At 33.4% G+C, this 16968-nt stretch overlaps 1 protein-coding gene across 1 annotated transcript in view; it reads right to left on the bottom strand.

Annotated features, from left to right (window-relative positions):
• Positions 1-16619, bottom strand: part of LOC128998649 (acetylcholinesterase-like) — a 157928-nt gene extending 141309 nt beyond the window's left edge. Inside the window, exon 1 of the mRNA XM_054424875.1 lies at positions 16535-16619. The gene's annotated coding sequence lies outside the window, so the exon portion shown is untranslated. The remainder of the gene's footprint in view (positions 1-16534) is intronic.
• Between the last annotated feature and the right edge of the window lie 349 nt (positions 16620-16968).

Here is a 16968-nt window from a genome sequence, read left to right as displayed (position 1 = left end):
ACAATAATCAGAAATACTTGCAGCGTATATGGAACATATACATACATACAGGTTTTTTTCTGAATATCCGAATTAGCTGCAATAATGATAGAATGTATTAAATAGATTACAATGCACACTCGGTGCAGGTAATCACTTTTTGCTGGTTGTACTTGCTTACTTACTTGCATATTTGTAGTTTCGGTCCTTAATCCAGAGGCAGGAATTGGACAGGTCAATAGGGTAGCAATAATAATAAAAAATAGCTTATATAAAAATCACATTCTAGGCCAAAGGGCTCTGTTTTGTGAAATTTAGAAAATCTTCCATATCATAGAAACCATTTGTTACCAGGAAAGATTTGATTTCTGTTTTGAATTTTGAGATTTTTTTAATGTTTTGGAGTTGTTTTGGCAGTGCCTGGAAAAGTTTTAATCCAGAATAGTGGGGTTTTTTGTTCAAACAATTTTAGTCTGTGTTGTTGAGCATGAATCCCTTTGTTTCTAGAGTAGGTAAACGTCAGGTCACCTCTCATGTCGGATCACAATAATGATGATGTCACAGTGTAAGGATGTCAGGATGTCAGTATTTCGGTATCTCAGTATGTTATTCTCTGTTTACCGGAACTCACAGCTGACTTGTCTGTCATTCTGTTCAGTACTAAACACTGGCTCAATCAATAAACTATTTAACCAATATAATGCTTTTAGGCTAACTGCCAACCCGTAGAGCAAGATTTTGGAAATAATGTCTAACTTGATTTAGCCTCCACTGTGTTCAAAGTGTTAGCCACTTGTTCAAAACTTCCAGCCTCAAGTGTCAAAATTATAAAATTTATTAAGCTATATTTAACTGATAGTTGTATGAATAACTAAGGTTTCTATAGATATTGTAGGGGATAAAACCAGAGAGCATAGAATATAAAACACATGAAAAGATAACAACGGGTTGGGTAGGAAAATTTAAATACATTTGAGCCTTGGGCTGGTACTTTACTAGGTTTGACTCTATTTAATAAGATGGATATAGACATTTGCCAATTTCCAAATTGAATAGACAGTTTGGATTAGAATTAAAACATGATACAGTAGTTTTATACTTTGTAAGCTCATAATGTTAACGAATTACTTCAAAAAAAACCCGCCCAAGAACTGTGAAGGCTTCAAAAACAATTAACGATACTCATTAAACTATTATTTATCCTAAAAATATAAAATTATGAAGCTAATGGAAAGATACAACCATATGTCACGTCATGATAAAGGTAAATGATAATATCAATGATTCGGGAATTCCCTGAACTCGGCTTTTAGTGGTGCTTCGACATTTTTGCATTACACGTGTAATTGATATAATAGCTCTTTTCGTCGCAAGGCTAATTGACTAACGGTTCAATTATTATTCATAACTACTATTTTCTTTGCAAGCAATCTTTATTACTTCTCAGTTCATTATATTTTATACTCCCGTCAAGGAATAAATCATGACTTTTAGATTTTTAATGTTAGTTTATGTTTGACAGAACAGCAAGAGAGAGAGAGCGGGCCACTATGCAGGTGGACAACTAAATGCCTTTTTCTATGTCACTGGATTAATAGACCGTTGGTATGAGATTAGCTATAAGAATAAGAGTACATATAGATTAAGCTGTATTTATTTCTTGGACATAAAATCATATATAATATTACGATTGTTACTTCTCCCCCTATACATGGTATATGGAGAAAGTATTGTTTTCTTAAACATTTTCGAGTTTGACTTTTGGGTGGATATATCCGTTTTGGGCCCCCCTGAAAACAAAAAATTGAATTTTCAAAGTGATGGATGTATGTTTGGATGTGTACAGATCTACAGACTACACCTGTGGTCAGATTTTTATGGAATTTGGCAAGTGGGTATTAATTTTATACATAGTATATCCAGGCGTGTTTTAAATTGATTGAAATATTTTATTTGTAATCATGCATTCCCATAAAACCCCATAAAACCCCGCTTACGTGTGATAAGTGTTGTTGGCAATTAAATGGAGAAAGTATGTGAAAGATTGCTGATACTGTTAATTTTTTTGTATAAAGTGCACACTATTTAACAGTAATTTCTTTGGTCCCATTTTAAAATACCACGTATACTAAATATTGACTTTATTATATATCTAGCAACTTTTATTTTAGTACGTTAAGAAGCATAATTTATTTTTTGTATTTTAATTAATCATATTGGCAACCATATTTCTGTGTGTACTTCTTAAACGATAGTTTGTTCCACAATTATGTGGGATCTCATGGCAGGACTAACTCGTAGATATTGTTAGTAAAATAATTATTATCTTTTAGAATCTTCAAAAGTCAAATCTGTTATTAAAATTTGTTTTGAAAATATTGTTGAACATAAATCTAAGAAAATAAAATCCAATGTTTTTTAACTTCAATTTATTAATTGTCTTAAATGTATTACAAGAACGATAACCAACAAAAAGCACATTGATGTGTGAAAGGAAATGGTCACTGAAATTTATATTTAGCCTATTTTATTATATTTATATTATATATTTATACATATATATTATTTATACATTTGTATTTTCCACAGAAGAGGTCCGGTTTTTGAACAAATCTAGCTAGTATCTACAGAAGGCTTTATATTGTAAAATAAGATCATTCCTTATAATTTGATTAGCACTGAGATACCCAGATTTATTGATATACTGAGTATTGAAAAAATTTAGGGACATAATTTACGTAGTGGTTCCTTGGGTCAAAATAAAGAGAAAATAAAAAAAAACATTCCCCAAAATCGCGTTGTTAACCAGATATCCACCATTTTGTATTTTTTACATACACGATTTATGAAACATGGTAAGTATTTTAAAGTCAAAGTGACCAATGTTAGAAAAAAAAGTAGTCTCGGTCCAATTCGAAATTTCAAAATTGCGGCCATTTAAAGTTTTTAAAACTAAATTACTAAAACATTGCTGATTTTATGAAAGAATGACAAGTACACTTTTATTTAGTATTTAAAGTGCCATATAAAACGACACCAAGTTAAAAAGATCGAATAAAAAATAGCTTAAATATCACGATTATTATTTGTTGTTGAACAAGGCAACCCTGACTAGTTTAACCCCATTCAACCTCATTTTACAAAGCGGTAAAGTTTTATTGATGATTTTCTTCTTATTTCGACCCAAGGAATCACTAAGTAAATTATGTCTCTACTTCTTTTTAACGACCTAGTAACATTTGACTATATGTTTAAATTCTTTTATTGGATGAACTAAATATCAGCGTTATCAAAATCAACTTAATTCAGCCAAAACCCTGTTCAAAAGAACATTGTTCTGGGTTCAAATTTATTACATTTATATTTCTGACTAATTCAACATTAAGAGTGTACACGGATTTCATAAAATGAACGCATCTTATATGATATCAGAAATCTGTGTTAGAAGTTTATTTAGTTCATAGTTGTACTTTTATTTGACCTTTAATTGAATCCACATACCCCTTAGTTATGGCCTTCATAAATTATTACCATACCTACCGAGTTGTTTATTAGCATTTAAAATAAACAACTCGGTAGGTATGGTAGAGCTTTTGAAACTCAATGTATTTATTAAAAACACTACATGCAAACTTTGTTCTAAATAAGTTATTTTTGTTTTAAGTCCCATCTCACATAGTCACCCTACTATAATCACGTTACTAGATGTTCAAACTAGCTTACGATTTTTAATTTTAAGTTATACATTTGGAGAAGGTAGTAAAAATGAAATGAAATGTGTTAATTGTTTTGTTAACATTTATAAATTCTAGTCCGTAAATTACGGTGGTTTCAATTGCTTACCCATTAAGACCAAAGCCAGCTGTTTTGATTTTCTACCACTTGATATTGAGACACAACTGACTGTAATTTAACGTAAACTTGGGCAAATAAATACTAGAATCTAAATAACTATTACGTTTTATCTTTAACTTAAGAAATGTATCAGGTTTTATGTGATAAAGACAATAGTAAAGGTAATGTATTTTAAATTAAATACTAGTGTACATGTTGCTCGAATTCGAGCAATTGTAAAGTATTACAGGATTGGCAAACCAATAATAATCATACTTAGCTATCAACATTTCAACAAAAACACACCTATCTTCCCTGTAGCAGCAAACCTAAGTACTCATATTAAAATTAACTTAATGTTATTTAAATAGGAAAAATTACCATTTTAAGTTAATAATTAATCTTTGTATTAATTAAGCCAGGTAAATGGAAATTCGCTTAGTCTGAAGGTTTGCTGCAGATACACAATTTTAATAACAGCAAAGATTGAAGAATCTGAATTATTACTTATATCCACGAATTTATCTAACAATTATTTCCTGTAAAATATTATTACAGCAGTTCAAAAATATTGAAACTAACTCGATCAACAAATGATGTTGAAAGAATTCCATACTAATGACATTAACATATAGTTTGACAGTTCAATTTAATCAATGTTAAATGTTTACATTCGGGCATAGACAAAAATGATTCGGGCGAGTGACATATTTGATTAATGTTTATGATCCCTACCGTTCCTGTTCATCATGCAGTATTTAATATGTTTGAACCAGCTGTGTGGAATTGTAAAATCAAAATTAATTTGACAGTTGGTTCTGCTTGTTTACATTTTTAAATTTTGTGGGTTTGTTCTTTGTTACCATGGATACCATCAATAAATATTGCACTCTTAATTTCTGACAACAGCTGGAGTTACATAACAAATTTTGTTTTCCATGTTAATCTTATGGATAAATACGAAACTTTAAAGGGCCCCAGGGCCTCACTCTCTAATTATTTCCTTAAAAAGAAAGTTTCCTGCACAACTTCATGTTACGCTCTTTCCAATGACACCAAAAACATGTTAATTGGTTCAGTAGTTTCGGAGGAGTAATTGTCACAAAAAACCTGCTTGCGTATTAAATAAGTATAGATGTATGGCCTAAATCCCAGCAGATGAAACTAACCAGTGTGTCCAGCCGGACGAGAAAACAAGAGTTGATTGCAACCAACTTGAATTTTGTAGTGGGGAAACAGCCTGTGAGTTGTACGTAATTTTTTTTGGAACCGGAATGTTAAAACTTGTAAATATTAACAAATAAAATCCGTCACAAATTGCCGTTTGTTCTCTATTCAAATTGTCGTGTTACGTAAAACGCGTACGTGAAAGATATCACGATGTTGCCGTGATCGCGGAAGATGACCGATATCACCGTTATAGCAGGAGATCTTCAAATTCAAATTCGTTTATTCGGTTAACAAATTAAAATTGCATTAGCTAAGTCACAAAAAATTACAACTCATCCTTACTGGTGCACCGCTGTTTCATCTAAATTCCTGCTTTATAAGGGGGAAAATTTATAAGGTGGCACAGAGGTGTCAACAACTGCTTTTAAATCCTCGGAAGCATCGGAGATATTTCGTCTGTTCCTGAACTCTTTTTGTTTTTTATTTTTATTTGATTTGACCTTATTGATTTTCTCCACGGTTGTCGGATAGAGGAACATTGGATGTGCAAATCCCCGGTCTGAACATCCAGTGAGACAACTCTGGCTCTGGCCAGCAGTGGGCTTAGCTAAGTGTCCTACATTGGGGAAATAATTGATAAATTTGTGATAAGCTTGCCATCTTTGCCTTCAAGGACAAGTTCACTGTTGAAGTCTTTGTTTGGTTTCTTTTTTGTTTTTATATTGTCCCGAATTGCTTTAGATTTATTGTCTGATGTTTCTATTTATAAAGATTTGTTTGAGACTTAATATCAAGAATCATGCGACGGTATTGGTATTTAATTTATCTATAGTATATACTAAGATAGTGGGATGACTGAAGATGTATAGACCTGATTGTATAGACGGTAAAGTTGATTCCTTAAATGTTTAATACTTCATTTGTCAAAGCAACCTTTTTTGCAGTTTTATGTTTGTTTTTTTTCAGTTTTTTTGGGGAAGCGCAGTTTCAAAAGAATAAAGAATCTTTGTCATGAAAATATCAAACGTAAAATCCAAGTCTAAGGCAACATAAACGCCATTCCAGGTTTCTTTCGTTAAAAAACTTTATTATTGTAGAAAATGTCCTCGAACGATAAAACTGGTCTTTAGAAGATGGTTGGGCCAGGTTGTAATATAAAGTTGCTATCTGTGCATTGTGATCAGATAAACAAGGGGTGATGACTGAACAGTCACCATTAGTAAATACATAAGAGTGCATAAGAGTATGTGAGGCATTTACTTCTCTGGTATATCCCTTAACAATATTTTTAGTGCTAATGAGGCCATCATTGTGACCAGTTTTTGGCTTATAAAGCAGTCATATGAAAGGTCAATATTTATGTCACCCATGATTACAGTTACTTTGTGTATTTAGGCATTCGGTGATCATGTCAAGAAACACGTCATGTAGGTTAGAGGGATGTCTATAAGCTGCCAGTAATAACATCTTGGAATTAGTATCAATTGCTACGGACACTACAGCAAGCTCACTAACACCCTCTTGAATAAAATCAGTGCAATCCAAAGCTTTACAAGTCAAGCCTGGCTTACACCAGATGCCTACACCTCCTCCCTTCATGGTAGTTCTGCAGGATGATGGAACACAGCTGAAATCATATAGTCTAGAGCGAACTATTTCATCCTCTTTAAAAAAAAATCAGACACACATATAATATCTGGGTGTTCTTCATGTATTGTGATGTCCAGTTCCTCTGCCTTATTTAACACACCTCTAATGTTTTGGTGCAACAGTTTCAAGCCTTCACACTGATTCCCCATTCTCTGTCGAGATAGAGTGACCAAGGGACTCCTGGATTTTTTCATGCTTCCCCTAAAAAGTGTTTACTAGAGAAGGCACGACATTAGGTGACGAGAGGACTGGCATTAGGTTGTAATTGTATAACTTCTATGTTTGGTTGGGTTTTGGAAGTGTGTGGGTCACAGTAGTGACATGGTCAGGTTGGTGTGGTGCCTGTGGTTTCCATGACCGGGTCAGAAAGATGGAGGGTTATAGCGGTGGTGTCAGGGGTCCGATGAGTATGTAAGGACTCAAGTAGGATGTTGGCAAGGGCTGCCTTCCCCTTAAAGTTAAGGTGAAGGCCATGACGTGTGAATAAATTGCGAGACAGAGACTATAAGGAAAGAAAAACAACGTTTTTGTACTGGGTTGAGATTAACAGCAAATTATGGTTCACTTTGAAATCTTAAGTGTTTAATGCGGTATTGTCATATCTGTTAGGAATACGGACCAGAAGGTTTTTGGATGCGACACCAAAACGCATTGACAGAAACGCGTTCACGACGGACGCGACACGACGTTGCTTTTATTATTTATTTCTTTACGTCTTGATGCCGTAACGTAATCTTGACGTGTATTGATCAAGGGGGAATATCATCAGATAATATATATACAAGAGAAACAATAAGAACAGTGATATCTGCAAAAACGCTACTCTGTGCTTAACGAATATTATTTCGAAATACGACCGTACTATACTTGAAAAAGTTACTAGGTAAAGCAGGGGTTTATTTATGAGCAGATTCAGTTAACACTGACGATAGTTATCGGCAATTGAAGTCCCTGATGAGTTTCCTGAAAGCCTCGAAGGAAGTGGTTTCCCGCTTCATCGGGTGCGTCCTCAACTTGGCACCCTGGTCGTGCTAATGCGAAGATGGAAACAAGAAAAGGCATAATCAACGGAGCTTGAATGGAAGTTATTGGACTGCTTAAACTGGAATCGAGTGCGAATTTTAACAAGCATTGTCAAGGTCAGCCCATTTAGGTTCCTTATATTTTCTAGGACCAACATAATACCAGATTCCTAACTGTGCGTCATATGCAATAGATCAAACACGCGCGGAAGGCCTGTACAAAGGTAACGCTAGAACTTCCAAAGCCTGCATCGCTCCACGGACAAAGCTTTTAAAAGCTTTCATGCAGCAATCGAGAGCTTTTATGACGGTTGAATAAAAGTAAAAATTTAATCTATGCAACCAATATAATTTTCAAAGTGAATTCGCATTCGATTAAATAATAATCAAATTTTGAGATCTTAGGTACCGAAAGTGTATTAATTTATAATCTGAAAAATGTATTAATACAAGATTAATTGCAAATAGTTATTTTGGGGAATTGCACAGGTACTCCAATTATTTTATTAAACTCAATAGGCTAATATCATTTTGAGATTAATCTTATCACTGTATATTCATACATACAATTTGTTCGTAGGGAATTGTTTATTATTTATAAAAAAATTTCTGATAAATTAGAGAGTATACATACCGTAGATCGTACTTAACTTACAGATTTAAAATTAACTCGCAATGTAGTTAATTTCATAGTGGATGGTTAAATACAACTGTTAAATAAATTGCAGAAATCGAGGGAACACGACAACTATAAATATTGTGAGTTTTGTGAGATAGCGCGGAGTTTAAAACTGGTAAACATTAATAGTTTCAATTGGTTCAACAATTAACTACGCGAGTGATTCAATTGTCATTAATTACTTTGTTTGTATGACTAGGATGAAATGCTGTAACTAGTTTGTAAGTTGTCTCCTACTGGTGAGATATCTGTTAAAGATACTCGAAAGCTTTATTGTTTTATAGAAATATTAATGCAATTGTATTAATTGCGCAATTGTTTGTTTTAAGCTCTAGGCTTCCTCTTGATATTGAAAGTAATCAATATGCTGTTTCCATATTAACCTATTGAAGAATAAATTAACAGCGAAAACTTACTTGGATATGGATCAGTGAATTGTTGTTTGGAATTTTCAATTTATATAAATATCAAACTAATATCCAGCAAAGATCTGTATTTTATTGTAACGGTCTTTAGTGTACAACGCATTTGTTTGTCTCTTTACCGCAAACGTAAGTACTTATTGGGCCCATTACGTTTACATTATCTGGAAATCTTTAGTAGGTAATGTTATTTTGTTATGAACCTTGCCTATACAATCTAATAGGAGGATTCTTCATCATTTGCAGGTTTGCTGCATAGGGGATATTTTTGTTTACAGACCATGTGCATTTTAAAGTAGCAAATGAATAAACAAGTTTTCAAGGAGGCTCTTTGTACGTTTTGGCTTCTAATTTAAACATGTAGTATAAGTGTATCAGTCATTGTAAAGAATAACTCATTTAATACACGGAATTTAAAAAGTTAAAACAACTTTCCATCGTCTTTAATAGTCTAAAACAACACCCAGAAGAAGATTGATAAAGTGATACCGTTTAAATAGTTGATAAATAAAACAGCAGAAAAGATGGTACTCACAGGGATTAAAGGTTTTCGGGCTATGAGAGAATCCTGGGCAGTTCTTAAAAATAATAATGTCAAATAATCAGCTGAAATAAGTACAAAATGCATGTACAATCTAGTGACCCAGATGTTAAACATGAGTAATATATTAAATATGTAATTTATTAAAACAAGGCTGGCCTCATTTACTTTTATGGTTATGTTTCGTTTAAGCAAGGTGTCCAGTAACATATTACGCCATTGTTACAGTTGTATTGGCAGCAGGTCTCCATACGAATTCCCACATGATATTAAATGTGTTTTCCAAATATTTCTTTAGTTTATATGAGGGTTGGACGAATGGCCGTCTATTTTGTATGTGAATATCTGAAAAGGGAATTTATCTACAGTATTGCAGCTATAAATATAACAGAATTAATTTGTATCGTAGATTAAATATCTATTAGTAAAGGACGTTTAAAACTGTATAAGGTATTTTTTACACTGTGAGATAATAATTATGAGAGATGTGTTTGAAAATAAAGTAAACACTTTTAAAATAAACACATATTAGATACTTTTTATACATTCCTTGTTTTCACGTAATCATTTAACAATTGTTTGCATTTAACAATAAATATATTAGTCAAGAGCTCGTATTTATAGTTGTAAACTTGTTTAGGGTTTTATATATAAACTTGTTAGCACAGAGTAAGACTCTTGATCATAGATCGGTATGGCTGAATGTTTAAAATGTATAAAATAATACAAATAAACAATTATTATTTCTTAGTATACACCAAAATCTTTCGAAAGTAAAATGTCCTGGTAGTAAATGTGTACAAGTGTTTCTTTTTTAAGTATCTCAAACCTCAAACCAAGTAACCGATGTAAACCATTGTAGTTTTTGAACATATTTTTAAAATCGCGAACTTTTTTACAGAGTATAAAGCTCATAGTAGTAGATCGTGTTGACTAAATGTGCAATGTGTACAGATTGGAACTGCGACTTGGTGAGGAAGCTATGTGTTATCGACCAACCCAGCTGATGATCTACCCCTAGGTTGTACGTCGCCTCCCCCCAAACTCTCTAAACCCTCCTCTCCTCCCGGCACCGAGCGCCGTACTTGTACCACTGACCTTTCCACAGCCCCACCCCCTCTCTGCTTGAGAACCTCCCCAAGATTTATCGAAGAAGCGTCTTAGACGATAAACCATCTGAAAGAGGCGGAACGAATTGAGTTTTGAATCTGAACATGTGTGTGGGTAAACATTTAAAAGATCAATATTTAGAATCAAGTTTCAGTCCGATTTGTCAACATAGTTAGTAACGATTGGGTAGTTTCAGCAAGACGAAGTAGAAGCTGAAGAAATCAAAATATCGTTAGTTAAAATCACTTACGATATGAATTGCGAAAGGTTAGCCAATTAATCACATTTCAAATTCAAAACTGTTTTGTTACCGTTTTAGGACAGTAGCAGTCAGTTGGTTGGGCAAAGCAAATTACTTAGGTATTTACATACATCGCTCACAAACGTGGGGTGATTACAACAGTTCTATTATGAACAAGTATTTTGTCATAAATTTATATTTCTTGCGAACAAATAGCACACTTTTAACTAGTAGAACATGACTTTGCAGTAACACATTAGTCTTATAAAAGATTTTATTAACATTAAATGTTTGATTCTGATATTAATTAGACAAAAACCAATGAATACGTACAGTGGGTATTGGATTGAGCCCAGCGTTATAAATATATAAACAACATAATAAAATTGAACCATAGCCCTTTTAACAATATTGGCTAAGCTCGTATGGTAATCAAAATTAACAAGTTCGGGTATTTTGTGTTACAAGAAAGATGTTTACTTTCCAATGCTAAAATTCTTAATTTTTAACTACACGGGGTTGTAAAAACACACTATTGGTCTCAGTGAACACTTGGAGAATGGGGTTTATGAGTTTTCAAAATAAAAGTACTTTTTCAATCAAAACAATAGCTGAGTTATAAATATGCATATTATAAATATACGTATAGTACAAATTTTGTATCAAAACAAAAGATTTAAACTTGCTTGTGCCATTCGTAAGTTGTTTTGCTTTAGCTTATTCATTCAGACGAAACAGCAGATATTTCCAAGTAAAAGAAATGATATACAAGTAGGAAAATCTAAATGCGTTTAAACTTTTTTCGCAACGAGTTCATCCGTTCAACAATAGTTTAACTTTACTCTTTCTCTTATAGTATAATAACCATCTTAGAGCTTATAACTAATATTGATTTAGTAGTTATTTTTATCTGTTTGTTTATATTTTTGAAATAACAATTTTTTTAGACGTAAAATGAAACGTTTTGGGGGGGGTGACTAAATATACCTTTGCAGAGGCTATTGAGAGCTAAACTTGAAGGAGGTTTTTATTTGATTTGTAAAAGCAGCTTCGTGACTCGATGTCAATATTTCAAAAGCGATTGGTTGAAAACTCAAAACAGATATAATTTGGTACGAAGTCAAACTAAAACAACTATTCCTGTTGCTTAAGTGTAGGCGAGCGAAAAGAGCTAAATGCAAGGTCTCATGAATAATAGAAAAAGGCATTAGGTGGTTGGAGGGGGGAGCCGGCTGCTTACCTTAAGCATACATTTAAAGTATGCTTGAACCAACCGGTACAACTACTTAATAGTCTTAAATTTAAATTTTAGTTTAACAACTGTATTTCAGTTAACCGACGTAGAAAATGTAATGTATTTACAAGATGTGTGAAAAATTATACATATATTTCATAAATATGGTAAATCTTTTAACTCGTGAAACCTAAACATCTACTGGAGCTTAAAAATGAAGCCTCTGTTAGAATTACAAAGCTTTGTTGTATAGTTTTTTTCTGGATGTACGCAGTCCATAAATTTACTCCTTAAATTTAATATCACGTGATCGGACGAAAATGATTACGTTGGTATGAATTAATGTCTTGAAAGTTTAACCAAACACTTATTACGAAGTTAAAAGAAACGAAAGTACTAAAAGCTTAGTGAGAGTGTTTTAACAAAGTGTTTTATCAACAATAAAATATACGTTGAATTCACAAACATTTCCTCGGCGTCAATTAATTTATGCCTGTGTTTATTTAAAACAGCTTGCAGAATTTCAGCATAACTTCAAAGAACAATTTAAGTAGGGAGATCAAAGAACGTATCAAGTACCGTACTCACAATTGTATATGCACTTGCATTTTGGAAGATGAATACTGTTAACTAGCCATGCCTATTGGGGAGTGAGCTGGTCTAGTGGTTAGAGCGTGGTACTTCGGTCCCTGAGGTTCCGGGTTCAAATCCTGCCAAGTCACCAATGGCTTTTATTTAATAGATAGTGCCGCAACTCCTAGGTCTAGCCTGAAGTAATCTGAAAACCCCGGGCTCGTGCCTAGCGTCCTAGGACAAAAAAACTATCAATGTCAATTGGATGGCACTATTCTGGCAAAACTCAACTATCAATTCAAGCTAATGTTTGCTACAAAAGTATTAAAATTGTATTTCAGCTTCTAAAAACCGTATGTAAAGTAAAAGGTTGTTTTAAGAAACAGAGAATCAAAAGGATTAAGAGAAAGACTTTCTGTCTATTAGGAGATACAAAACGAGTGTACTTGGTGTTTCATGAACTCTTTATTCTCCTACAAGTGCCTCGTCCCTCGTCATCTCGAATCTGTGGGGAATTACTTTTACCCAGTTCTGCGAACCAGGACGAAGTGGGGCTATCAAGGTAAGGCTTATTGCACTCTTTACTCTCAGCAGTGAACGTTTATATCTCCGTAACATACGACAAAATTGCTATAAATAATATGTGGAGAATTTCTCACTATAATATGAGGATGGCAGGTTAAGTTTATTTAAGAGTGTAAAAGTGTACTAAGGAGCTAACTGACTACAGTAGTCAAATTCCGTTGGGGAAGATTTTTTAATATTACACTAAAACTTTACCCTCGAGATAAGTTTCTATGATTCAGCTCAGCAAGTCTTTGTTTTATGAATTACTCTAAGGATGTTTGAGAAAGAAATCAAAATGCATATTTATATGAGTAACTGGAGTCCTCCCTACTTAGTAGGAGTGGGAGAGAAATAGGGTTTGGATAATTTAAGATTATTAAACATGACAGAAAGATTTAAGGTATCCGGATAGCTCAAATTGTGTTAAATTCACAGAGTTGAAAATGTCCTTCCATCTATAGGATATTTGAGTTGCGACGTGCATGGTCGTAAGCATTATTGGCTGTGAACATGCAGCTGACCATAAACGCATTCACCTTGTGCTAGCCCAGTTAATGTTTAGGAACAAATAATTATTATAACTTTTTTTTTCATCCACGCCAATGACATTCCACATAATATTATTTTGTAATAATAAACCTTACAAATCTTAGAAGACGTACAAAAAGCTCGGATTTGTCAAACTTGCACTAAATCGTACAAATGAAACTAATCAAATATTCAATGTAACTATTAAAGTTGAGTACTATATGATATGAAATATTTATGAAACCAAACACTTGATAAACACATAACTAACATGCTACTAAAGTATAAACACAAATAAATAGCGATATTTTAAAGGTACGGCTCATTTAATTTACTCAACAGTTTTATAATTGGAATTTGCTTATTAAAAGGAACATGCTACTTACTGCTAGATTTTCCTGAACTAATCATAATTTAATGAAAAAATAAGTGTTTTCTACATCAGCATTAATAAAATGTTTCGGTTAAATGCTCCAAAGACCGAATAAATCAATTTTTAGGAAACATCACTAATTTATAGTCATGATGTTAAACAAACAGTTTACAAGGTCTTTCCGTGAATCGTGAAACTACAATGTCCTTTTGTTTACGACTTTTGTTGATTTTGTAAAGCGGATGAACAAAAGTACAGTTAAAAAATGTAAAACATTGTAGGTACATAAAAAAGTACAGAGCAAAATTACAGTTAAAAAAATTGATTTGTATTTCAAAAATTAAAAACAACTTAATAAAACTTAGGGTTAATGATTGTGGTTTTGGTTGAAGAAAACAGTCTAATAGCGATTGTTAACAACATTTACCTACGACCGTTTTTTAAACTAGCCGTTTCAGTTCAGTTCTTGGAATGGAAAAGGTTCACTTTACAGCATTGTTTACTTACTTAACAGCATTATTTTACTTAACAAAAGTACGGACCAATGAGGTTCAAGGATTGAGAGAAAACAAGTAAAATTGTAATGCTTCGAATTTCAACTAATCAACTGTGAAGACCAATTTAATTGTTAATGAGTAATGCAAAATTGGTGGTTTGTAATTAGTAGAGTCGTTGCATCACTGTCAGTGGCAATGAGAGGCTTTAAACTAAGACATAACCTTCCATAGAAGTTATGAGTAGTTATTGTTGGTAATTAGAAAACGGTCGAAGGTAAAAAGGTTTACGCAACTCACGTAAATAGTCTTCTTAAATTTCAACTCGTGTAGTTAACACTATTTTTACGCGATCGTTTAGTAAACTACCATTGTTTCCCATCATTAGCTAAATAATCCATTATGTTAACAATTTGTCAAAATTCTCGAATCAGCGTTAGATGTGAGCTGAAATGTGTTTTGGCTATTGCATAAACTCGTATCCTGCTTCTAATTTATTAAACTATTGTTACTTTATATACATTTTATTCAAACGAAGAAGGTTTGAAATTCTGGAAGAAAATACGTCAAGTGTATTCGTCACATGTATTAGGGTATTCGTGAAATTACTTTAGGATAACACAATTCCTAGGAATACTTCAATGGCTACCTCACCAAGCAGGAGAATTATTTTGTATTTCTTCTTCACCCAAATGTCAGTATACTTTAAACGAAAGTATTTAAAAAAATAGTGATAAAACTGTATTCAAATCTTTAGAGAAATTATAAAAAATAAACTTCGATGTGATAATACAATAATAGAACCTCAAGGAACAATAATAAATGTTGTTGTTTTCCTCTTCTAGAAAAAAACAAATCTCTTTCCTCTTTGCTTTATAATTTCACTCACATCCATGGATAACAAATTTTTTATCTCGAAAAACTTAAAGATATAAAGGTACCGTAGCTTAATGAAATCAAAATAACATTTTTTTATTTAATCACACCATAAAATGAATATCATTCTTTTCGCCCAACAAATATAGCTTGTTATATGGATGTTTTAGCTTAAGCTGCCACAATGCAAATATTCTAAATACAGTACGGAGATATTAGGGTTTTTAAAGAAAGTCAAATTTGTGCATTAAACTATTGAGAATTGTTTACTGTTAAGGAACGAGCTATTTCCAACCCCATTAAATAGACACACAGATTAAAGTCCAGCTACCGAATAATAATAAATTTATAAAATATATAACATTATATTCTAAAAGCTTTGATTGTTTTACAGGGCTCCCGCCAAAGTTGTTAGTATCGGGACTGCCCCAAACAATGTAATGCTGAAAATAACAGAAATGAAATGTTATTTGCGTTATTAAATAGGGTACAGCACCTCTATCTGGGTACAAAAATATTTATTATTGACTAAGTTGGATTTCCCTTTAAATTCGCAAAATGGTGCACAACACCCTTCGTCCATTATAGCCAGTTTTAACTTCAACTTGTATTGATAAAAGCTTTTTGTCTTCTTAAATATTTTATAGGCTTAGCAACTGAAATTCTCTATTTTACCATCTCTAAAGCTGGACTATAAATCCCACTCGTTTACTGTAACACAGTTTGCTATTGACGTTTTAAAATCAGCACAATATTCTTCACTCGATCGAACAGCCATTAGTTGTTAATCGACCATTAACCCAGTAAACCCCTCTCTTTTCCCGCCGTAAGGAAGGGGGAGGTCGATATCCAAGGTCATGAGAGGGTTGGGGAGGGGACGTTAAAGATAGTGGAGCTACTTGTTGCTACGTGCGTGGATCGGTGCGTTACCCTTATCACACTTACAACAATATAAACCCACCCCAGGAACCATCGCAAGCATTTCCCGAAGAAATATTACGCAGCTTGCAATTTTTTTAATACATCGATACAAAAAATATTTAAATAATTTTTTTTTATTAAATTCATCCATTAAGTAAAGTTTTCCGGATAAGTTTAAATTTTATTTAAAATTATGTTTCGGAAAACACATCTGTAAACGAATCGAATCCAACCAGGGTAACCCGAAACGCCATCGAAAGTTTTTTAAAATTTTCAGTAAAAGAGCAGATTATCCGGGTTGGTACTGTTGGGGTACTGACCTTGACCTGGCCTCTACATGTTAGACGGCGCGGCGGCGGCACTGTGTAGTGGTGTATTGCGCGGCGGACGATGAGCCGTACTGGAACTGGTGGTAGTGGCGGGGACTGTCACAGGGGGCGGTTGGCGGCTTCTTTCGCGCATGCGTACGTTGACGCCCACGTCCACGACGTAGCGTACGTACTCTCTCACCACGTGCCACGTCACACAGGGTGCATAGGGTATTGATCTCGAGAAACCGACGACCTCACAACTGCCCGACTTTTTTTGATCGTTGAAATTGATGAAATTTTATGCAATTTAGCTCTTCTACTTTGTTGATTTTGTAAATCTCCCAAGAAAGAGTTGGATTTCTGGCCCACGCGATAAAAAAAATTCGTGGGACGTTGGACGAGTCAATGTTAGTAAATCAAAAGTAGGGATGGTTTGTCTTTCG

The sequence above is a fragment of the Macrosteles quadrilineatus genome, unplaced genomic scaffold (assembly GCF_028750875.1).
Source record: "Macrosteles quadrilineatus isolate MER2022 unplaced genomic scaffold, UCM_ALF_1.0 Scaffold_7__1_contigs__length_78375512, whole genome shotgun sequence".
In the NCBI taxonomy this organism is placed as follows: domain Eukaryota; kingdom Metazoa; phylum Arthropoda; class Insecta; order Hemiptera; family Cicadellidae; genus Macrosteles; species Macrosteles quadrilineatus.
The sequence above is the reverse complement of the archived record's forward strand: the minus strand, read 5'-3'. Positions and strand labels throughout refer to the sequence as shown.